The sequence below is a fragment of the Trachurus trachurus genome (assembly GCF_905171665.1).
Source record: "Trachurus trachurus genome assembly, chromosome: 17".
In the NCBI taxonomy this organism is placed as follows: Eukaryota; Metazoa; Chordata; class Actinopteri; order Carangiformes; family Carangidae; genus Trachurus; species Trachurus trachurus.
In genome coordinates this window covers 28,469,161-28,493,778 of record NC_139900.1, presented here as the reverse complement: position 1 = coordinate 28,493,778, position 24,618 = coordinate 28,469,161, and the positions used below count along the sequence as shown (strand labels likewise).

The 24,618-nt window shown below is 42.2% G+C and overlaps 1 protein-coding gene across 1 annotated transcript in view; it reads left to right on the top strand.

Annotated features, from left to right (window-relative positions):
• Positions 1-13,028: 13,028 nt before the first annotated feature.
• LOC311000487 (activated CDC42 kinase 1-like) overlaps positions 13,029-24,618 on the top strand; it is a 64,294-nt gene continuing 52,704 nt past the window's right edge. Inside the window, exon 1 of the mRNA XM_083991213.1 lies at positions 13,029-13,147. The gene's annotated coding sequence lies outside the window, so the exon portion shown is untranslated. The remainder of the gene's footprint in view (positions 13,148-24,618) is intronic.

Below are 24,618 nucleotides of genomic sequence, written 5' to 3'. Positions count from 1 at the left end.
CCTCAGAGGCCGCCAGAGAACTGCAGCTTTTTGAACGCGGAAGTGGTCTTCTCCCCCCTTGGACAAGAGCCGTTTTTCCGCCCCTGCAGTGATCCACCTTTAGACACAGAGACGATCTTTGTGTTGTACAAAGACGGCAAAGCCCTGACGCCAGCAGCAGCAGCAGCAGCAGCCTCAGCACTGAGCAGTGAGCCCTGAGCAGCCAGACCCTACGGTGTCTGCAGACAGGGGAACAACCATTCAACACGGACCGGGACCGCCCGGTGCTGCAAACTTCATCTGGGTCCAGCTTCGTCCCCGCCACGACCGAGCCAGAGATGCGAGGACTAGTGAGCTTGTAGCCGGTTTGCTGGAGTGCAAAGTAAAAAAGAAAGAAAAGAAAAAAGAAAAAGGCTACCACACAGGACCAGGAGGTGTCAACAAGTGACAGGAGCTGAGATTGACAGGTAGGCTTAATACTCACTGTCGACCGTAACTCATCAGACACTATTGATAACCTTTAATTCACCATTTCTCTTTAAAAAATATTGGCTTTGTTAAAAATGCTCATTCGTGGCGTCACAGTCGTTAATGTTGTGTTTGCCACTTGATGAGGCTGCATGGCGGGAAGGAGCCAACAGGTGAGAGCTGCTGTCACTGCCTCTATTGTGAAACACGGCAGGACTCTGTTACACAACCTGAGCTAGTGATGGTGCTACATTAACACACCGGAGATGGACTAACATGTTGTTGTGAGGTGGGTGGCTAAACTGCACAGGTTATACAGGTAGTTCAGCTCTTTCTGTCTTTCTTTCAAAGACCCCCGAGAATTAAAGCACTGAGCTGAAACTAATGAAATGGGTCCTGAAATGGACAGTTGGACATGTCACAGGTGTATCACATTAGTGATTGATAGCTGACTCCAGTTAGCTCCTTTGTCCTGCTGTTTGCATTGTGACTGCAGCATCTTTAAAGTTATAGCCGAAGCAACATTAATTCAGTTCAACACCAGGGTATGAATTAAGAAAAAAGCTTAATGTTTATAAATAGTGTTAACTACCAAATGCAACTGAATAATAGGAATATTCCTGTCTGCTTTTCTGTACTTTACTGCTTGTTAAACTAAATAGGACACGTTACCAGTGAGAGCATAATGCATCACTGACAGCCACCAAGAAGACAGACAGGAAATAAATATGAATGCAGACTTTATTAGGTCTGTCTCCTAATGAGTGCAGAATGGTCCTCATCACGAGGAACCTGGTTAGTCTGGGGAGTTTTTTCAGTAAATTGAATTAGTCTAATATGATCAGTAAGAAAGCTTCTGACTTTTAGGTTTGAACCTCAGTCTTTCTGTGTATTTTACGTGAAAGAAAAACTTCCTCTTCCTCACATGGTTTTGCTGTACATCCAAAATAATCCAAGCGGTCACATCACTCACGGTAGGCTAAATGAAATATCTCCAAGTACAGAAATATGGTGGTAGAATTTGCATCTTTCGCAGTTTTTTTTGCTCCCACTGGCTGTTTGTCGTCTCTCTCTCTCTCTCTCTCTCTCTCTCTCTCTCTCTCTCTCTCTCTCTCTCACTCACTCACACACGTTCTCATAGATTTTACAACAACAACAACTGTATATATTACACCCCCACCCCCACACCTGTTATCACATCATACACACGACCAACCTGCTGAATTGGCCGCCATAATCTGTAGATCTATGAGTAATGCTCGCAGTTTTATACGTAGCATTAGGTAAGTCATTTGCACATAACTGATGTTTTTATTGGTGCAATTACCCATAATGGTTGTGAGTGTTTGAGTGTAAAATCAGACTGACCCACTGTCTTCAGTGTACAGTGTAAAGTCCAGGTCACTATCGTACAGCAGACTGTTGATAAATGAGGTAGTTGCTGCCGAACGCCTCATAGGTCCATGTGTTTAGTGAGATTGAAAATTTTGATCTTTAAAAATAATTTGAAAAGTGTGAAAGCAAGCACTGGCTTTGTATTTGACACAGATGGTACGAAGTATAAGGCTCTGAAAATAAAAGATTTTGTCATATGCACATACCACTCAGAGAAATGTTCAAACTTAAACTTCCTTCCTTTACTCTCTCTATGTACAGTATGAAGACGCTACAGGATAAGTCAGTCTACACTGACACCAACTTAACCACCCTTTACAACAACAGCCTTTCTCTGATGCTATTTGAGGTCAGACAGTCTTGTACTTGCTCCCCACCCTTGTCAGCACGAATCTGTTGCAGACAGAGAGAGACAAGTTGCGCTCACTGTAGACTCTGCTAGGATATGCAGGATGTTATGTTCCTTCTGACATGCTGAAGCTTTGTGGTTTGTGGTTGAAGTGTTAAAGCAGTACAGAAATGAAAATTGAATTTGATTTCACTCTGGGTCATAAAATTAGTGTAATAACTCATCTATCAGACGATGGAGGCCAAACTCTGTGCAAAATTCTATTTTTGATTAAATCCAGGATGAAAGTGTGGCATTTTTTTCCCGCATGGATTATACGTCAGCCTTCTCATGATTCATCAGCCACTGATATTGGATCCGTCATCCGTCATTCAAACGTCTGAGACACACACACACACACACACACACGGAGCTCGGTCTCGCCCCAAGCATTGAATATCCTGCCCGCTCGATAACGACCAATCAAATTCGTTTTCCTTACTCGGGTAAACTCGTGCGGCAACTCATGACAACTCAGCGCGACAAACAGGACAAACGGCCATTCCTGTACACCTTTAAGTTTGATTTTGAATTCTGCTCACTGTCCCATTTCACAGCACACGTTGAGGTCTGGTTTTGTAGGTTCCTGATTTGTAAAAGTCAAGGTCCTTTTGAGTGAAATAGGTAGCCTAACTCATTTGACACTAAAGATGTTGGCAATGTAACATCCAAACATCGATTTTGCAGAAAAACCACACTGATCACCAGGATCATTTAAAGATGAATGAATTTGATAGAAATACGGTTTTATTTGTAGAGGATATTTTAGTGCCTCCAAAAGTGTGAAAACATTAATGGAGTACTTCCTCTCTGCTCTGAAATCTGTCTGTCAAGCATTGTCTGAGTACCAAATGCAATGCAACACATACCATGCTAAATCTGCCGGTGGACCACGACGTCTGGCCTTGGTTTCTAATATTAGGGGTTGCATGGTGTAACTCAATCATTAGCGAAGAGTATGATTTCCTTTATCTCTTGCCAGTGCCCTGACCCTTCACATCCCCACAGACATAGGTTTGACTTGGACTGCTTCCACTGTTCACAGACCGTAGCTGGTAAACGTCTCAGTAGGATGACTGTGTGTTTGAGGTGGCTACAGTCCAGCTCCCAAACTCTTGCTTCCACTAATTATCCCCGGCTTGTCTGTCTGTGGTGATATTAGGAGCGTTCACATCAATATGCAGCTTGGCGGTGAAGCTGCTTAATCAGATGTCACCAATCTGTGAAGTAATATTATTTAATGTTAACAAGTAGTGTGAGTTTTTAAGACTGTGCAACCTATCCTTCCCTAACACATTGACCTTGTGATTGGAAATGACTCCTTTTACATGACATTGGATAGAAACATCACCTTAAAGAATTCTGACAGCCTAGCTCTTTAAAAAAAAAATTTGGTTTGTTGTTGTTGTGTCTAATTTTATTACTTCCGGGATGTCCTGTTAGTTACTGAACAAGCAGGATGGGAGTGACAGTCATATGATGTGAATGCAGTTAAGGACATTTACTGACACAAAGGCAGTCATGCTCTCCTCACTAAGGACTAATTTAGTGTGAGTCAGACCAAATTTTTATGACCGTTATTGATTTTTATGATTCACATAATAAAATGACAGATTCCATCATACATCATAGGTTATTACAGGTTTGTAGGAAGTTTGTTAAGACACAACATGTATATTTTAAGAAATGCTGAATGTTCAATTATTATTTTAGATTAATAAAACTGTGTTTTACTGTTGTGTTTCATGTAGCCATAACCAGTGCAAGAGTGGTAGCCACGCAGCTTAGACATGCAACTTTTTTAAAACCATTTTTGTACTCAAGTCTTTATAGAAGTGAAATGATTGAACCTCTAATTGAGTTATCAGAATTAATTAAAGTTTGACTCAAAAAGATTATGAAAAAAGTCAACATTTTACTTGGTTATTATTACTGGTGTCAAACATTAAAGCAGAAGTGAGTGATATATTTGTGTTAATATAAGTCTTAAATAGTTATATCTTCCGACAGCAATCACTTCTATAGAGTGTTTGGTCTGAATCACGGGTCTGTCAGTCCCTCTGCTCTGCTCTGAGTCGAGGAGAAAACATTTATCGTATCCTACAGTTTTTATCCAATGAGGAGAGAGAACGGCATGCAGGGCTGTGTGTGCAGCCAAGGGACGCCGTGAATGTGGCGACGTAGTGACGAGGACTGTTATGGTGCGTTCAAGGAAACTCGTTTTTTTCCGACCTGTGAAGTCGTACCAGTTCGATCTGGTACATAGACTGTACAAAAAGACGTACTGGTACGATTTCACGGGTCGGAAGTTACGAGTGGCCGTTATAGTGACTTTCACCGGTAAAACAGGTCGGAAAAACACGAGTGGGTTGCCTGGAACGCTACAAAGTCGTAAGTTGTGACTTGAAGCTGTAATTTATGATTTCAAAAGCCTGCCTGGAACGCAGCATTAGCGAAAACGACCGGACCACTCACTTCTGCTTTAATGTACCCAGGTTTCCACAGATCTTTGGAAACACTTACACCTTACTGTATGCAACTATGCAACAATGGGAAGTTGATGGTGGGATTTGTCATTAGCTGCAGTTGGCTGGCCAGCTGTTCAACAGTTAATAATGGGCTTGTTAGCAGCAAGTGAAACTTTTAAAATTAAATATCTAAATGACAGGCTTTAAAGGTCCAGTGTGTAATAATTGGCAAGGTTTATTGGTAAAATCTGAACATACCCATGAATATAATCGCTATAAAATAAAATTTGTATGGTTTTCGTTGCCCTATAATTATTCTTTTATATATACATATAGCAAGGGTCTTGCTTTAGAGAGCGCCGCCATGTTTGTACGGCAGCCTGAACGGAAAATCCAGCCAGCCAGAGAGTGCGTTTAGTGAGATTCACATTCATAAATAAACCAGCGAAGAAGAAGGCGGAAGGAAAGAAGAAGGAGTAGGAAACAACGGACATGTCGTAACAAGGTTTAGATCTTCACCTCATACTGTAGCTCCATGCTCCTGAAATACTCCCAGTCGTCCCAGTTGGGTAAACAAGTGTCTTTGTCCTCAGAGGCCACCGTCACTTTGCCGATGGGAGGGGTGAGTGCGAGCGAGTGAGCACTGCAATAAACTAAACGCTAGATATCACGGTTTCCCCCACATTTTACTCACTGGACCTTTAATGATGTAGTCTGAACAATCCATCTGTTAAGATGATCATCTCCTACTGATCCTAAAATGTTTTTCAAGAATGCCAATAAGAGATGTGATCCATATTGTTTTACCTAGAATTAAGTGATAGTATTTCAGTAAACACTGAAACAAACTAAACATATTCAGCATCATTTTGTGTCCTAAAATTACATTATAGAGCTTTCAGTTTATTTAATAACCCCTGTGATCTGTCAGTGTCATGTTGTATCAAAGTGGTGTGTTTCCTACTGACACCACATGGTGTGGTAATTGTAGCTTTTAAACCTGAAACTCTGTCGTTCCATGTGTTCAGGGTCCTAAAGATGTTCACATTAAAACTATGATGAGTCAGTATGATCACAGATGACTGAACATTTATTGAGAGGATTGAGAGGAAACTGTTTGTCAATACTAGGCTTTATGCTCAGTAAGCAGTTAGCAGTTCAGGAAGTGTGCCAAATGACAGCAGTGCCAACTCCTGAACAGGATGTCACAGTGTTACACCATCTTCCCGAATGAGTAAAAAATCCCTGAAAGCAGTAGATGATGACAATTCAACTGTCAGGTACCAGTTTTTCAGTGCTGCTTTTAGTGGACTCCTCAGTGTGTTTATGAGCTGCAACCTTCATTATCTTAATAAGTGAGAGGGGATAAGGTCATTGTTTTATGGCATTTTTATCATTATGACCAAAAGGCCATGACTAACAATGAACTTCAATCCAAACAAATCTTAAATATATTGTCCCGGAGATAAAAATTGGAACACAGCTACTGTAATAAATAGTCCTGAGGTCTTTTTTTCTTGCAGCCCTGGTTTGGGAGTTCTCTCAGCTTGTTCCCGGCACATCATCTGGGCAAAACCTTTTTCTCACGTGGTGTCCGTCCGACAACTATTTTGTGATTATTCAGAAATTTAAAGTAGATGGTAGATGGTTACTGTAATGTGGAAAAGCATGTGGCGTGTGCTGCAGTGGGAGGTTCCCTATGAAGACTTCCCAGAATTCTGCACTTTAGTTTCTTGTGAAGTATGAAATGTCCTTGCCAGAACTAACTGTGTTCTTGTTCTTGCCACCTCAAGAAAACACACAAATTTCTACGCTCATGCGAGGTATGTACTACAGGCCTTAAGAGTCTAATTTTATCATAGTCATAACAAATGAAGGGTGAGAGAAGGTGACTGGTGGAGAGGGAGAACCAATGACAAGTCCTGACTCAAACACAGCTGATGATGAGAGTGAAGCTGCAGGGGAAGGGGATCGAGGAAGAGGAAGTGGCCATCACAGCAGCTGTGGTTGCTATAGGAGAGCTGCTGTCCTGTGTGTTGTTATTTGGGACAACACAGTTTAAGCTTGAGACTTAAAACCTGCACCTATTGCTGTTTGGGTGATGTAAACCATATATTAGTTCATACATTAAAGGCCTCATGCTGTGCACTTTTCTCTGGGTTTATTTACCTGCTGATATCCCTAACAAGATGTATCACTGGTTTTGAGTACCTGTGATCTGCTTAATATCGTTTATACTGCCCCTTTCTGTCGCCTCTTTCTGGAGCTCTAGCAGGCACAGATCATTTGGCCAATCAGAAGAGAGAATGAGAACCTCTCCTCGTTGGGCCAATCACAGGCAAGTAACTGAAACCTAAGCTGCATTCATAAAAAACAAACAAAAAAAAACAACAACTGGTCGCGGTGGGCGGAGTTACCTTGTGTGTGACATCACACAAAGGAGGAAGTGCTAGTCGCTTGTCTTAAAGAGACAGTTCCTACAAATGGGCAGTGTGCGTTTCTCCGTTTATGACCAGTTTGATGCATGGGACAGTATATACGTGTACCTCCCCAAGCACAAAAAAATAACCAAAATCACATTTTTCATGCCGTGGGGCCTTTAATGGGAAAACAAGCCTATATATTGTCTTGACATGCAAGACTGAAATAGTTGGTATGGAACCACCAAGAACCACTATTGAATTTAGTCTCTGGCCCTCTAATTAATATGGTCCTATACTAATGTCTACCTTTCCCTTGACTGATATGAATGTTGTACACATGGGATCAATTAATCCACGCAATATATAGAAATTAAATTCTGCTAAATTCTATTTTCTGTTCACTTACTCCTACTGATACACCTCTACATGAATGTGTGTGACGCAGCAGTCGTGTCCTCTGTTAGAGAGACAAGATTATGTTTCACTGTCCTCAACTCTCCTGGCTGTCTCATCTTCCTTACTGACTGGCAGAGAAAGTGTAGCTGTCCTCCACTGTATCGCATGACCCATCGACAGCTTTCCTTTGTCTTTTGGAGACAATATTGTTGTCATGGCCAGTCAGGGCTTCCTGCATTACCACAGTAGCCCCAACATGGAAGTACTATTATCACCATTATCAAAATAAATAATTATAACAAGGTTAGTTGTGGTACTATATGAGCTAAACTATTAATTTTCACTCTATGGTTGAGCCTGTTCCATGAGTACCTGCTAGAAATCATCGTACCTTATAGAAGTGGTTACTAGTCCGAGACAAAGACCATTGTCAGTATTCAAGAGGTTGTGGTAAACTAAAGATGATGCAATTCAAAACACTTTTTTTCAGTGAGTGGTGCCATGTTGACTTCATCAGTGGGGGGAGGCAGCATGAATGAAAGGCTTTTTCTGTGGACAGTGGAGTGCATGAATCAGCAATGACTCTGCACTGGGAAAGACAGAGGCAGGCTGTCTGTTTAGCCTGATGAATCCTGGTCAATCATACGATTTATTTAAAAAGACAAAGATGTTGGAGATGGGAGAGAAATCTGTATGTTCTGATGCAGTCCAATATAATTGTTGTGTAATAAATCACACCTTCATGACATATAGTATTCAGTTTTTGTTGAAACTGTTTTTGAGTTTTTAATTCACTTGTTTGAGCATTTTGACTGACACTGCACTACACTCATGCAAGAGTATCCTCCAATTGCAGAGATGTTATGAGGGTGGTAGGAGCACTGAGTTAGCTGGTCAGCACTCTCAGCTAAGGTTCTTCTAGGTTTGATTCCTGGCTCAGGAGCCTCTCTGCTTGCATGTTCTCCTTGTGTCTGAGTAGAGTGGTCCTCTCCAGAGATGCATATTTGTGACTCTTTGAAATTGCCTGTAGGTGTGAATGTGAGTGTGTGTGTGTGTGTTGTTCGCATCTGTTGATCTAACTTGTAGACTCTGGCTTGATTTCAGACTCAGGGAATGTAGTAGTCAAGATTTGAGGAAACAAAGCAGACAGTTTCATCAGAGCAGTGGCTGAAACAAACCTTGGCTATATTTCTCTAATGATAGGGTTGCTTTCTTTTTTAAAGGGCACTAAGTATGATGAGCTCAGATTGTAAGTGAATTAACTGGAGGAAACTGTCTATTTTATTTCAGTACGGCACTTGTTGAGTGTTTCAATTACCTCAATGTCAGTGGCTCATTGTCAGCCTCATGGTGGCTGTATCTCCAATCACGCCTCTTACTGATGTCCACAACCACTTTAATTATCTCCTTAAAGTTACGGAACACTGTGAAAACTGTAGCAAAATAAACACATGCATTATTTTCACAGATCACAATATTCAGAATAAGTACCGTCACAGCTGCTTAGCCAGTAGTAGACTGTCCTCTCTCGTCTCTTTTCACACACAACTTCTGGCTCACGTCTTACGTTTCACAGACAGGAAGTGACCTTTCACAAAAATTTTAACTTAAAGGGACAACGAGGAGTTTTGGAAAAGCGAAGCGTTTTCACACTACATTTATGAGCCTCCGCGCGCACCGTAAAATTCTTTTGACCGGCGCAAGACGGACTCATGTTTTCATTCATCAAGAATTAAAGTCAGAGGTTCAAAGAGGTTCATATACCACCGTAGTTCCGACCATAAACGGCGATTCAGCTGCGTTATTCTCATGACTCGTTGCGAAACTGAAAGTAAAAAACGCTGGTCGGCTCGACCAGCATCTCCGCCACCGCTAATAATAACAAAATAACGATAGAGACAGAACGATATATTTATCGAAAATGGGCCCATTAACAAGTGTGGGTAACGGAGATTCATCCACATTAACGTGAGACATTTTTATAACCGAATAGAAACTCCTCGTTGTCCCTTTAAACATTTCGATAATGTCTGACAGCAGAACCATGAAATCAACTGCAGGACGATTCATCATAAATTCATGTAAACAATTTAAAAAACCAAATCAATCAGAAATCAAATGTGTCGATATCACCCTTACTTACGGTGTTGCCACGGTAACCCATAGCTGTATTGCGGGCGTCAGCTACAGTGGCGCTGGAAGTCAGAAGAGTGTCAAATACAATAAACAAATACGTCAAATTTTTCACCCTTTAACTCAGAGCCATTCTGCTAAAATGACCAAAAAATAATTGTTGTAAAATGTTCAAATTCATTTGTTTAATGCTTCCAAAATGGGTGATTCTGTGAAACAGCATATTCATAAAGTCAGCTCTTTTACTGATGCTCGGCAACCCTTAGCATTAAAAGAGCCGTTTGGGCCCTTCCCCACTATATCCAACCCCCCCCCCCTCCGCACCAAATGCCCGTCGCTACATCTGAACGGCCCCCATGCACATACACACATGTTTTAACCAAAGAGGTGACCAAAATCACAGAGGCGGCCGTGTTCGGCTCAGATAGGCAGAGAAATTGTAGGGTCAGCTGCAGCATTCTCTTTCATTAATAAGGGCAGCCTCAAAAAATGCCAGTTTATATAATGTCTATTTCAGTATGCCGTCATTCCTTGCCGTCAACCTGAATATGAGACTCGGTTCAAGGTCCGATATATATATTTTCAAAATAATAGCTCATCAAATAATTTCTCTCACCTGATTACTGCCTCTGAACTTCACTGCACGGGTTCTAAGACGTCACTTTGATTTTCACGATTGCAAGCTCTCATCTGTGAGACGCCAGCGATGTTTACTTTATGGTGGAAAAAAACCTACGTGATGCATATTTTGATCGACAAAATATTGAAACAAGTTTTATTTTAATGTCACATGAGCACCTCAATCTCCAAAGAAATAACTATTACAATGAACAAGTGAATGGCCATTATTTATCCTATCTTTTTTTTTTTTTTTTGTCCCAAAATGAGCTGGCCCTCTCTAAACCACGGGAGCTGAGGGACGAAAGAGCTGCAGGTAGCCGATCCTCTGATCTCACAGGCATGAGAGCTGATCTTCTTGTACACTAGTGTTTTCAGTGGCCCTGTGTGCTTAGTTGTGTGCACAGTTTATTTTTGGCCTTTCTTACGCTCTCTAGGGACTGGGTGCTGTTTGTGTGTCTCGATGTGCCATGGTAGGGGCCCGTCCTGCCCACTGACAGTGTTGCGTAACAAAAATGTCAAACGGGTTGGGGTCGCGTGATGTCCCCCTCAGGCACGTTGCAGATTGTTGTCAATAAAAAAAAATACGTTACTCACTTTTAGCCTCTGCATGTCGATAAACTAATGACATGCCCAGGGATATTTGTCGCTTAAAAGCTGCCACACCATTGAGTGTGTGTATTTGTTTACAGTTCAGTCCAATGTGATTTCGTTGGAAGTGTCGCTCATGGTTGTGTCGCACTGTTGAGTCAGTAGTCTGTTTTCTCCCAGACAAAGGAGTCACTTGTGGAGCGTATGCAGGGAGGAAGAATAGCTCGGCCTTTCTCCTTGTTTTGAACTTCTCCTCTGACACTGTAGGCTCCAGTCAGCTTCTTCACTAGGTGGTGGGTGGGCTGTGTCCTCGTGTGTCCGTGTGAATCGCATTGATTCATTCATACTGCCTCTCTCCTGCACAGGGCCCCTCAGGCATTCCTACCCAGCCCCCAGACCTGGCCTGGAACAATGTCAAGTCAATTCACATCCAGCACTGGGAGCTGCTTCCGGTAGTAGTCGACTCTGCTGTATGTTATTGATTCAGTGAATCAGATGTTCATGTTCTTTTGAAGTGTGTTTTGTGTCAGACCTTGAACTTGCTCCTGCGTGATTATGGTGCAGATTCATCAAAAATATCATATTCGTCCGACCACAATGGTTTCACTTTTCAGTTTTGCAATGAGAGTGTTACTCATCTCCTTTGGTTGACTCAGTGCAGGTGTTGCCAGCGCTCTGTTTGGTCATGTGTGTGAAGTGTGAGTGGGTGGATGTTTGTTGCTGCAAGCCTGGCACTGAAGCAGAGCTTTACCGCATTAGCTGTAAAGTTTCATTTGCCATGAAAGAGGAAGTAGGATGAACAAAAGAGTAAGGGAGGTTAAAATAAACAATGCGGTTCTCATGAAAATACACTTCAGTTTTGTGATATCTCAAAACGTTACAATATGTAGCATGGTGGAAAATCTGCTCATTGTTATGTGTGTGTGCATTACTGAAGTGTCAGGAGGACTAATAAGAATGAACATACTATCATTGACAAAGAACCATTGTTTCCTGTTGCTTAGCAGGATATCAAATTATAGAAATGGCAGCTAACCAAACGTGTTTACTTTGCCCTTTTTAACAGGAACTGCTGACATCTTCCAAAGCAAATGCTGTACTTATTGCCATCATGTGTGTTCATCACACACACAAAGGGAATGTGCCTGCAAGGCACCCTGATGCTTTTCTCTGGAGCCCCTGTAAACCTCTCCTGGCTCCTGGCTCATACTCACGGTCTCGTCACAATGTTAAAGGAATAGTTCAACATTTTTGCTATTTGGCCCATCGCCATAATCCCTATAGTCATAGCAGTAGGTTTGTTACCTTTAATTGTCGGTGCAAGTTATTTTTAGAACGGCCGAGCCGAGCCGTGAGCTGCTCAGAGCTACGCTACGGAGGCTAATGGGATTTCTTGGCTTCCCTCATCAAACTCATCCAATACACACTCTTGTGGACAAGTTGTGACCTGCACATTCACCACGCTATGAGATAATAACGCAACGTTATGGGACGGAGTTGTTTTCGAGGTAAATTCATGCAAAACACCTGATGTGTGATCCCTTCAGGGACAGTTTTTCAGCAAGCAGTCTCTGTATTTCCCTCTAAAACAACTCTGTCTGGTAAAGTTCTGTTATTATCTCATTGCGTGGTGAATATGCAGGTCACAACTTGTCCACCAGAGCGTTGTGGAGTTGTTGGATTGTGTATTTGATGAGTTTGATGAGGGAAACCAAGAAATCCCATGAGCCTCCGTAGCGTAGCTCTGAGCAGCTCACGGCTCTGCTCCGCCGTTCTAAAAATAGCTTGCACCGACAATTAAAGGTAACAAACCTAGTACCTACTGCTATGACTATAGGGATTATGGCAATGGGCCAATTTGCCAAAATGTTGAACTATCCCTTTAAGTCTCTGTGCTGGGGCACAATGCGCTAACAGATGCTGATAACAAGGCAGCTGCTTTTTCAGGGATGTTTTTCAAAGAGGATGCTACTTAATTGAAAACGGTGTGATTACTGAATTTTCTTTCATGCCTATTTTTCATCTCCTCTAATGCAACTGTTTTTTGTTGTTTTATTGTTTTTTCAGGCAGTTCCTGCAACATACTTCTGGGTTTGTGTTGACTGATGGATGGATGGAGATGAAATCATGTAAGAGTGTGCTAATCCCGCAGTGCCATGGACATGGAGCCTCCTCTGCATGTTGCTGGCCTTCTGTCATCAACCTGTGAGGAGCATCTACAGTGTCAGAGCTGACGCCGGACTCAGACCAGGAAAGAGAACCAGGTTTCCATGGATCATATATTGCAGGTAAAAAGACTTTTAGTTTCTTAGGAAATATCTTTGTATGGATGCCTTCTGTTTCACTGCAGTTGGGCATGTTTTGGCTGCAGTGAGTGCTGTTTAAACACTGATACTGGGATGGTTGTGTATCTGAAGGTTTATCTGCCACACTCTCTTGTTTGCTATTTTGTCTGGGTGTGTATGAATGTGTGAGCTATGCAGACATGAGATCATGCCAAATAGTGACTGTGCTCTCCAGTGTGTCTGAATGGGATCTATTCACCTTTGAAACGCAGAGAAGCAAACACAGCGGATGATGTCATGTTTGAATGTGTGTGAGTTTGCAATAGAACTTGAACACTGTACAAGTATTAATGGTTTCCTTTCTTTTTTTTATTAAGTATATTTTTTGGGCTTTTTATTACCTTTAATTGATAGCACAGTAGAGAGAGAGACAGGAAATGGGGAGGCAGAGAGGGGGAATGACATGCAGGAAAGGGCCGCCTGATGTGGGATTCGAACCGGGGCCGCCTGCAGTGAGGACTATAGCCTCAACACCGCCCCATGGTTTCCTTTCTTACGCACTTAAAAACGTGTTATTCACCATTTCCTGTCTGATCAGGCTTGTGGTTTCATATTCAACAAGGACCTGCTTTGTCCACAAATGTAATTTATTTTCTATTTACAGGACACAGCCGTTGAATAACAATTCTTAGCTGTTGAGGTAGAGTGGGAGGAAGTAAGAGTCACACTTGTGGCTTTAATAGAAAACACTGTGTTCTGTCCACAGGCACAAACAGACCCACGCGCAGGAAGCTGGCCAGCCAGACACTCCCAACAGGTGTCTGTTAGCGTCAGTGCAAAGAGAGAGAATACATGAGTGTGTGTTTGAGAACTGAGATGGAGGGAAAGTGAGAGGAACAGTGTGTGCGAGTGTGAACAGTATGTGTTGCCCGTGAATGAAGGAATTATGCCAGCATGCCTTTGTGTGAGTGGGTGCACTCACTGACACTTAACGTATGCTCTTGTTTTGTGTAGTGCCACACAAATGAGTGAATGTTGCTGCCAGGCTAGTTGTTTACGTATCAGAGGCAGAGCGTCAGCGTTTAGCTCTGTGAATGACACTAGAATTGGAGCAGGGATGAGGGCGGGGTGGGGGGCGGCAGCCTTGGTACAGATGCTTATCTCACAGCACTGTTAAAGGGACATTGTGTAACTTCTCTTGTTATCTAGTCACGAAAATCGATTATTTGGTTCAAAAGTCTGTTTTTCATTAATCAGTAATGCCCCCCATCAACAAACTGAAGATGTCGTGTCGCCATGTTTTTACGTTCAGTGGCAGCGTGACGGTAGGAAACCACCGGAGCCGTCGGCTCAAGTCGAGGTGGCGTCTGTGAAAAGTCACCGCGGTAACGCAGTGAGGAGGAATGGAGCGTTACACTGATGCTGCATTCACCTGCAGTCGGGCAGACGGCCGCGGTAACAAACCAGATGTCATTTTAGTCACAGAAGTCCAGAGAAAGTCGGTAAAACGTGGGTCAGGTAAACAATACCACATCGCCATGACAACATATTGTCACGTGTATTGTTTTGCCTCGTGCTGACGGACCACTTGTTTACATAGAGGCTTGTTTATGCCGTTACGTGCAGCGGCTGTCGTCCATCTGCCGTCTGTCCAATTTCACGTGAATGCAGCATGAAAAATACAATTGAGTTGCTTGTGATATACAACCACAACGCTAGATGGGAGTAATTCCTACACAATGTACCTTTAAGGTCAGGTCGGGCCTCCTGCTGCTGCCAGAGGGATCGTCCACTGACATTTCATTTGCAGCCTCAGGTGTGAAGTTGTTCTGCTTTTCCTGAGTATATCCATTTCACTTGCATGATACTTCATATTTTTACTTCACTATACTTCAGAGGGAAGTATTTGAATTCTGCCATTGTTACCAGTCCAACAGCTCAGCAGTATACGAGGTGGTTAGCTTCAGCAACTCGTCACTCTTGAAATTTTTACTTTAACTCAAGTGCTAATATTTTTTTTTTCACTTTTACTTAAGTGAAATCAAAGTAGATTTACATTTACATTATCTAGATGAAGTTGTGGGGCTCTCAATGTACAGTCTGATCTATGCTGTACTGCACACACAGGCATGTTCATGTAGAGCTGCACAGGAAGTGATGGCCTCTGCTGGTCAGATTAACAGAGATGATAACGTACTGATGACGTACCATGTGGCAAAGTCTACCATCAGTTTAAAGGGATAGTTCAACATTTTGGCAAATTGGCCCATTGCCATAATTGCTATAGTCATAGCAGTAGGTTCGTTACCTTTAATTGTAGGTGTAAGCTATTTTTAGTACAGCGGAGCGCAGCAGCAGGCTGCTCAGAGCTACGCTATGGAGGCTAAGGGAATTTCTTGGTTTCCCTCATCAAACTCATCAAATACAAAATCCCAAAACTCCACAGCGCTTTTGTAGACAAGTTGTGAGCTGCACAACCACCACGCTATGAGATAATGACGGAACGATACGAAACGGAGCCGTTTTCGAGGTAAATTCATACAAAACCGCTGATGCGCGTTGCGTTCAGGGACAGTTTTTCAGCAAGCAGTCTCCGTATTTACCCTGTATTTACCTCGAAAATGGCTCCGTTTCGTATCGTTCCGTCATTATCTCATAGCGTGGTGGTTGTGCAGGTCACAACTTGTCTACAAAAGCGCTGTGGAGTTTTGGGATGTTGAATTTGATGAGTTTAATGAGGGAAACCAAGAAATTCCATTAGCCTCCATAGCGTAGCTCTGAGCAGCCAGCTGCTGCGCTCCGCCGTACTGAAAATAGCTTACACCTACAATTAAAGGTAATGAACCTACTGCTATGACTATAGCGATTATGGCAATGGGCCAATTTGCCAAAATGTTGAACTATCCCTTTAAGTGAATTCAGTTGCAAACAGTTGTCTGGTAATTAAGACCAAACATGGACTCTTGAAGCAAAACAATACTGTAGTTTTGTAAGTATTGTGTAAATATGATGTTTTCAAATTGAATACAGGTTATCTGAATTGAAAATTGTCAATAAATCAATGGTATTTTTGTAGAGTAGCAAATTGAAACGAGGTAGGTTGAAAATTCAAGTTACAGTTAGTTTACAAATGTACCATTCATACAGGAAATTATCTGTACAAAATTCACAATTCACTTTCTAGTTCAATCGCAGTTGTCATGACATGTTCCAGAGAGGAGCAGCCGCCTAGAAGGCTATGTGCTCTGCAGGAGTTAAATAACAAGTGTCAGTGGAAAGAAAGTTAGACAGAGAAAGCATGAGGATGGAGGAAACAGGACTAAATGGGAGTTGGGAAGCAGAGAGGAAGCTCTCAGAATAGCAGCAGCGACCAGTGACTGTGCTTTTTGTGGAGAGTGTCTCTGAATGCTTGGAGGGCCTGGGGGGCCCAGACTGACAGAGGAGAACCAGGAGGAAAGGGAGCCTCTGGAAGTCAAAGTGTGTGTGTGTGTGTGTGAGAGAGAGAGAGAGGGAGAGAGGGAGAGAGAGAGGACAGTGTTATTTTAACCCTGAACTTACATCCGGCTGTCAGTCTGCTCGCTCCTGTCCACAGCAGACCAGTTGTCACGCACCTCACTGTCATCTTAACTTCTTCCTTAGCTTTCCTCTCCTTCACTGTTGTTGTTTTTAAAAAAAAATCCTGTCTTGGTCTCTGTTCCTTCACACAGATACACAGGTATTGTACCCAGGCGTGCTGTCTGTCACTTCCGGGTGTATTGTATTTTAGCTGCGCTGTTAATGCATCTGGTTGCCTCATTATGTGTAATAGATTACCTTGTTAGAGCCACATAGACTAAAGCTTCCCTTAGAGTACCGACCAATGTGTATTTGATTAGTGTTGTCAGCTCTGCTGTTATTTACTAGGAAAGTCTGATGGCCCACTACCAGGGTCCAAAACTAACTTTTTCACTTACCAGCCAGGCTGGCTGGTAAGTGAATTTTTTTACCAGCCAGGCAGATATTTTACCAGCCAACCAAATAAAAATTGCTTTTAAGTGTTGTGAATTGCTATCAGTATTATTTAACATGTCATTTGGGTCTAATATGCGATTCTCAATCAATATTTTAATAGTATATGCACTAATACTAGTAGCAATGTATGTTAAAATATGAATCACTGTTTCTGATTTTAGCTCAACCAGACTGCAACAGCCCTATATAAACATGAATATCTGACCAGTGGTGGACAAAGTATTCAAAGACATGACTTAAGTGAAAGTTCTTTTTTTTTAATTCATGTAAAAGTGGCTGCCGGGCAATACAGATAAATCAATTAAGAATAGTTTTGACCAAATACAGATATTTTTGATAATATTGCAGGAATGACTGTCTGTGCTTTAACAAAAATATTTACACAAATAACATACAAAAAGAATAATCAATAATGCAATTATGACTAAGTGGATAAAATGCAAATAACAAACAGCTAGGAAATCAGGAAGGAACACCTATGCTGTATCACCATATAAACATATACACAATCTAAAATGATATCTATACAGAGTATAATATTGTTATACTGTCCAGCTATATTGCATACATGACAACATGTATCACTGACTTCAGTCTTCATCGGACAGTCCAGTCAAAACACAGCCATCTTGGTCCTCCTGGTCCTCTGGAACATAATCTGGTCTTCTGGAACGGACAGTGTCACTGTGCCACAGGTGAATGGCAGTAGAGGGATCAAAATCATTGACATCTGGTGAGCAAAGCTGGATTGTCATGAGATCTGACAGTGATGAGGATGTGAGATTGGACCTCCAGTCAGTCTTGACCTATATTGAGGAAAAAAAGCATAACACATTGAGTCAGTGAAAATTTACCTTGTTGGCACACAAAGGAAAGTCAATCCTGTGTTACATCAAATGAAAATAAAAAACATCAGTAGATAATAGAAAATACTGCTTGATTGTTTATCTTGATTGAGATAAACATGTCACATGAATACTCTTCGACACACTCGAAGGAGGGATTTTGATTGAGTCTTTACCTGCTTCATTGTACTGAATCCCCGTTCGCAGTCAGCAGTGGAGGCAGGGACCGCTAGCACCAAATCAATCAAGTCAAGCACATCAGGACACTGTTCTCTGTCACGTTGGTTGACTTTTGACCAGGACGTCGTCTGCACCGTCTGTGTTTGTGCATAGATCCTGCTCTTCAATATAGTCCACTGATCTGGTATTTTCTCAACACAGACACCAGCGGAGGTCAGCACTGGTCCAAAATGTTGGCATAGAGCCTCAATCTCTCTATCCCCAAAATCTGGAAATGGCAGAATACATACAGTATAAGAGCCAGATTTGAAAATGGCATTCTACCTATTTTGAAACTGAAACAAAATTCGGTATTTCGGTATTATTATTGGAACCTGTTCTGACACAAAGAACCAACCTGTTTCTACAGATTCTCTATCAGTCCAGTTCTTGAAACTCGCCAACATGGTTGCACGCAGGACTCCCTCACTAACATCCTGAAACCTGTCATTCAAGCTGTCCCTGAGTCTTGAGAGTAGAGTCTGCCCTGCGGTCTTGACTGCTCTGTCGTCATTCTTTCCCACACTTAACTTGACTCCTTCAAATGTCAGACCACTGGTGGCCTTCATCATTGGCCCTGCCCTTAAGTTGAAAATTATACACATAACACATTACTACAATATTTTTTCTTTTCTTATATCCTTTATCAATTAATTAATTGAATAGTTTATAGTTGCTCACTGCATATTAATGATCATTTAAATAATCACACTGACAAACCTGGTTTCATATTTATCCAGCACAGCCTGGGTGGCAAGCAGGGAGGCGTGTGCCTCTGCCAGGGTGATAGTAGGCTTCTGCAGAGTGGCAGAGAGGCTGCTGAGGTGGCTCAGCACATCAAAAAGGAACCCACAGAACTGTAACAGAGCACTCTCCTTTGCCAAACTGTGGAACTTCTTTGCTTTAGCTTGAGGCACACTACGGACCCCCTGTGCGTCAGGGGATTGAATCTGGAATATACACAGACACAAAAAAAGACAATGAAGCTGCTGTACTTTATATTACATATTACATTAAGTGTTTGTGTAGGCCAACTATTAATTAATGTGTCAATAACCTGTTCAAGATGCAGCACAATGGCTGGGTATCCCCTCAGGTAGTGGTCCAGCGCTCGAAGAAGGTGGCCCACCCAACGAGTTCCGCCGATTCTTGTTGGCATGAGGGGCTTTGCTTTGAGAGTCGCGTAGCTCTTGATTAGATTAGCCCTGTTTAGGGGACTTTTGTGGTAGAAAGAGTACAGTCCACCCAGTAGTTCATCCATTCTGCGGAACATGGCAGATTCCTTGATGGCATCAGAGAAGGAGAGCTCCAGACGGTGAGCCATGCAATGAAGACCAATAACGTAAGTCTTGTCCCCTTTCAGTCTGGTCACAACCCCACTCTTCCCCCCTGACATGACAGCAGCCCCATCTGTGACACAGGCTACAAGTTTCCCCTCCCACCCTTTACAAGCTGCATCCATTTGATTTTTGATGGCTTGAGAAATGTTAGCAGAATCAGCTTTCTCCACAGCTTCAATGCCAATAAATTTCACATTCACTTTCCCCTTTGTACAAAAACGTACATAGACCAACTCCTCCTCCTTCACGGCAGTATCTGTGGATCCATCCGATAAAACAGAGCAGAATTTGGTCTCCTCCAACTCCTCTCTGAGTTTGATTTTTTCCGCCTTTGCTATATATTTTGTGAATAACCTACACTCCACTTCATTTCTATAGGTTTTCCCAACCTTCAGGCCTTTTTTCTCATCCAAGCTGTAAAGAAGGAAAGAGAAAAACATATTCAATTGCTATGAAATAATAAATGAAATTACATATAATAGTGCATCATACTTCATTCATGCTTATGCTGTGAAATATTAACATTCCCAAATCAATAAATTGCTGGAGGCAACAGCCAATAGTAACATTAGGCCACACACTTTACTTTTGATATAAATATCAACAACCATCATGTTCTATCTTGACCACGTTTGTTACAGTGTGTGTGTGTGTGTGTGTGTGTGTGTGTGTGTGTGTGTGTGTGTGTGCGTGCGCGTGGCGCTTATTTAGCTTAGTTATTGATTAAGCAGTAAGCCGTTACATGTAGTTAACATATAATATAATATTTGGTGGGTAACAAAAACACAAAACATTAACACGAGGTTAGATCAACTTACTTGCACATCCATTTAAAATCTGAAAACGGCCGAGCATTCTTGGCAATCGCATGGGAGGTGCGGAACAGTATTGCCATCTTCTCCTTAGTTGCCTCCGGTAATTTAACCAGAGAGATAACACAGGGTGCCTGTTGAAGAGGCTCTGACACTTTTTCCTCAGCAATCAGGCAGTCTTTGTGGGACTGAGAATTTTCGTGGAATACGATTGTTTCTAGCTTCATGGTGGTGCAGCCAACCACAAACGCATTTCCCCTCCGCTTTCCCTTTGCGTGAGCACTGCAGACATGACAAAACATTTTTTTTTCTTGGGCTGAATGCACTAGCCATGGCCTTGCGACCCGCCATCTCTCGAGGAAATGCCGGCTAACGTTAGCAGGTTTAGGCGGCTGAGACTGAGCGGGAGCGGGAGCAGGAACAACAGCAGCGGCAGCATTATCCTCCGTCTCTTGGTCGTGGCCGCGGGTCTTCGGAGTGTCTGCCTCGGAATCGGCATGCTCTTTTACTTTTCTTTTTGCTTTTTTTGCGGGAGGCTCCACTATATCCGGCCAGCATTGTCGCTACCCGATCCGCGACGCTACCGGATCCGTGACAGCCACGTACGGCAACTCCACTTGGACAAACTTAGTTGAATTGACTTAGGATCACTGCCCTATGTGCGTCGCCAGAGACGGTTTATCTTTTTATTTATTTTTTTAAATACTTTATTAGTAATGTAAATTGAGGGTTGGTTGTGGTGGTCTGGATCTTGATGCTCAGAAAACAGGAACACAGGCGGACTTTTAATGTTTACTGTCCTCTTTTCTCGCCGGCCTCATTACCATGACAACCACAAACAATCACAACTACCACAACACTCACTGAATAAACGAGTCTGCCGCGGCTGTCTTATGACGGACCTACGCGGTTTTTATTTTATTTTATTTTATTTTTTAATCATTTTCACAGTACCGTATTTTAAATTCACAGAACTTAAAGCATGTACGCAAATCGGGCAGTGCCCAAATGAAGTTTGTCCAATTGGAGTTGCCGTAGGCAGCTGTCCAAGATGGCGGCCGGTCTGCGCATGCGCAGACCAGTTTTGTCACGGATCCGGTAGCGTCGCAGATCGGGTAGCGACAAGCATCTCCACATCCTTGCTTTCTGCTTTCGTCTTCTTCTACTACTGAAATGCGTACGACCGTAATGACGGCGTGACGCACTTACGTGACCAAGATCGTCTCTGCCGATAACTCTGCTGGAAAGACACGTTACTCTGTCAGGAAACTAGCAGTTGTGCTGGGCGCGCCAAACAACACAAATGGGTACGCTGAATGGTGGCATCACGCGCTTACGTGACAAAAGATCGTCTCTGCTGAAAAGACACATTACTCTGTCAGGAAACTAGCAGATACCAGCGTCGTTCTCCTCCAGTAACGAAAAATGAAATTTTCGCCGGTAAAAAAAATAATAACTCGCCAGAGTGGCGAGTGGTCTTAAAAATTTACCAGCCAGAGACAAAATCTACTCGTAATTGGCGAGTGGCGAGTGTTAGTTTTGGACCCTGCCCACTACTGTAATTAGAGCCTCAATGTCATTCCCACTGTCCTACCAACAACGTTAAACTGCAGGATAATAATCTTTTAAAGTGGACAATAAGATATTTCACAGTCTCGATGTCTGTCTTATATTTTTGTCTCCTGGAACACCATCCCCCAAAGAAACTGAAACAATCTATTCTAAAACAAGCAAGTTAACAAAGAAAAGGTACCTGCATTGCACAGTTTCTCCACATCCATCAAGAAAAATATTTGTCAGTTTTAACTTATATGTTTCACGCAAGCCTAATGGATAACTCTTCACTCAGGGAATATGTCATTTTCACCAGATTGTCTGTTTTTTGCTATAATCCAGTGAATTGAATATCTTAAACAACAAGATTTCCATAATTTACATATTTACATAGAAGAGTACCGCTTATTGATTTACAACTTCATCCTCAATACTCCCATACAATAAATCAAGGACAGCTGCTCCAGTCTAAACCGAATGGCAAACATCTCTAATCATTATGATCAAGAAATAAACGATATAAATGTTGATCTTACCCAATAACACACTAATTTATACAAACCACAACTGGCTGGTTGATGTGTAAGTGGATCTGTGATTAACTTTACTTTTTGTTTGTTAGTCGTTTGACATTTCGTGTTGTATTTAAGTTTTTTTGTAAAGCTGTGGACTTATGAACCTCACTGACCCTCTTTGTGTGTGTGATCGTCTGAGTACTGAGTTCCTGTGTGTGTGTGTGTGGGGGGGGGACTGAAGTCAGAGTGTAGTTTTCCTTCATGTTGATCATATTTAGATTGTATCATTTTTGTATTGACGGTTTGCTCCTGCTCCAGTTTCTTGACTAAGATGATCTTTATATTAGCTTGTCTTAGCTTATCTTCTGACCACAGGGAACACTGTATTGTTTTCTCTCTTATCAGTGTAGTGTGTTCACTCACACTCACTCTGGGTAGAGGGGACCGGAAGAGCAGCTTATATATTGACCAGACGACACACACACACACACACACACACACACACACACACACACACACACACACACACACACACACACACACACACACACACACACACACACACACACACACACACACACACAGTGATGATGCAATTCCCCAGTTTACAGTACAGGTCTGTGACAGAGCCCACATTGCACATACACACATACTTGCACGCCCACACTTATTGTGTCCTTGCTTTACTCACAGTGACAAAACCACATTCAACTTTCTCATTCCCACAGACTAAGACAGAGGCTCCATTTAACCTGAAAACTCTTACATTTAAGGGATTCAAAATAATACTTTTTTAAGCTTTAGTAGAAAAACTTGCTGGATGTCAGAATATATCACAGTTTTCCATGTATATTAATGTTCAAGCCCTTCCAAACAGGCTGTTTTCCAAGGACAAGGCTGGTGAGTGGATAGAAATCATTAAGCTGGCATTTCACTGGCATTTTTTCACCGCCTCGCTAAAGAATAAACAACACACTTCTGCAGGCCATTATCAGTCCTAGAGAGGTGTCTGCTTTTTCCAAAAATAGAAGAGATTACATCCCAGGAAGCTGCAGGCAGACATTACAAAGAATTATTAACGTGTAACCTGGCTCGGTTGGAGCAGTAGTCTGCAGCTTCTTCTCTTATTGGCTGAAGCGCTTCACTTTCTGATCCTGTCCACAAATATTTTATCTGAAATATTCTGAAGTCCAGTATGTTTGTAGTATGATTAGAACTCACACTGGTTATGTTTTTTAAATCATATTGTATGTGTCTCTCACTTGAGACTCATATTATTCCTTTACACTGTTATTAGCTCTTATTTCACCAAATACTGAAACCAGGCTAACTCTCTATTTTTTTTGTCACTCCCCATCCTGCAAAGAATCAGAACTGAGTTGGGAAAATATCTTCTTTTTGTACTCACACCTGACTCAAAAACAATATATGAAAACTGCTTTTTATACTCCAGTCTCACTGCCTCAGGCTGCCCCCATGTGGCCAGATGGAGTATTAATGATAGTAGCAGATAACTGCAAATCTGTCAACAACACAACTTTATTCACTGGCTACAATTTCCACAGTGGCTGTGAACTTTGCTTATTTATCCTTATATAAAGTGCTCTTTTTTCCTCCTGTGCTGTATGCTGCAGGTGGGAATTAAGAGTTACATCATGTCTAACACTATGCAGTAACACTGTTTAGTCTAGGTTTGATGCTATATTTGGATAAATGTGAGAAAGGGCTGGGTGACATGGTTGAAACAGTTATCTGGGGTAAAATGACATTTATACACTGATATATGTTATGATATAGTAAATGTACACTAATGTATGATGAACTACATAATTACATGGAGTATGGAATCAATGGATCTATGGCTGTAGATAAACGTGCAGTTTAAATGGAAGTATGTATCTGATGTGATTTCAGGGTGGCATGTGAGCTGAGGGTGAGAATGAGTTAGTATGCTCGGTGTCACCTCAATGTCACCACACACACACACACACACACATGCCAGACACACACCCAAAGCCCTTGGCGTGACGTATGAGCAGGCATCCAGATGGCAGTGACACAGCCAGAGCTTTAGCATACCTCATCACCTGTGACCTTGGCACCAACACACGACCCTCATCCCGTCCTCCTGTCCCCCTAATCCTGTCCTCCGCTCCACGCGTCCTGGTGTTGCCCCGC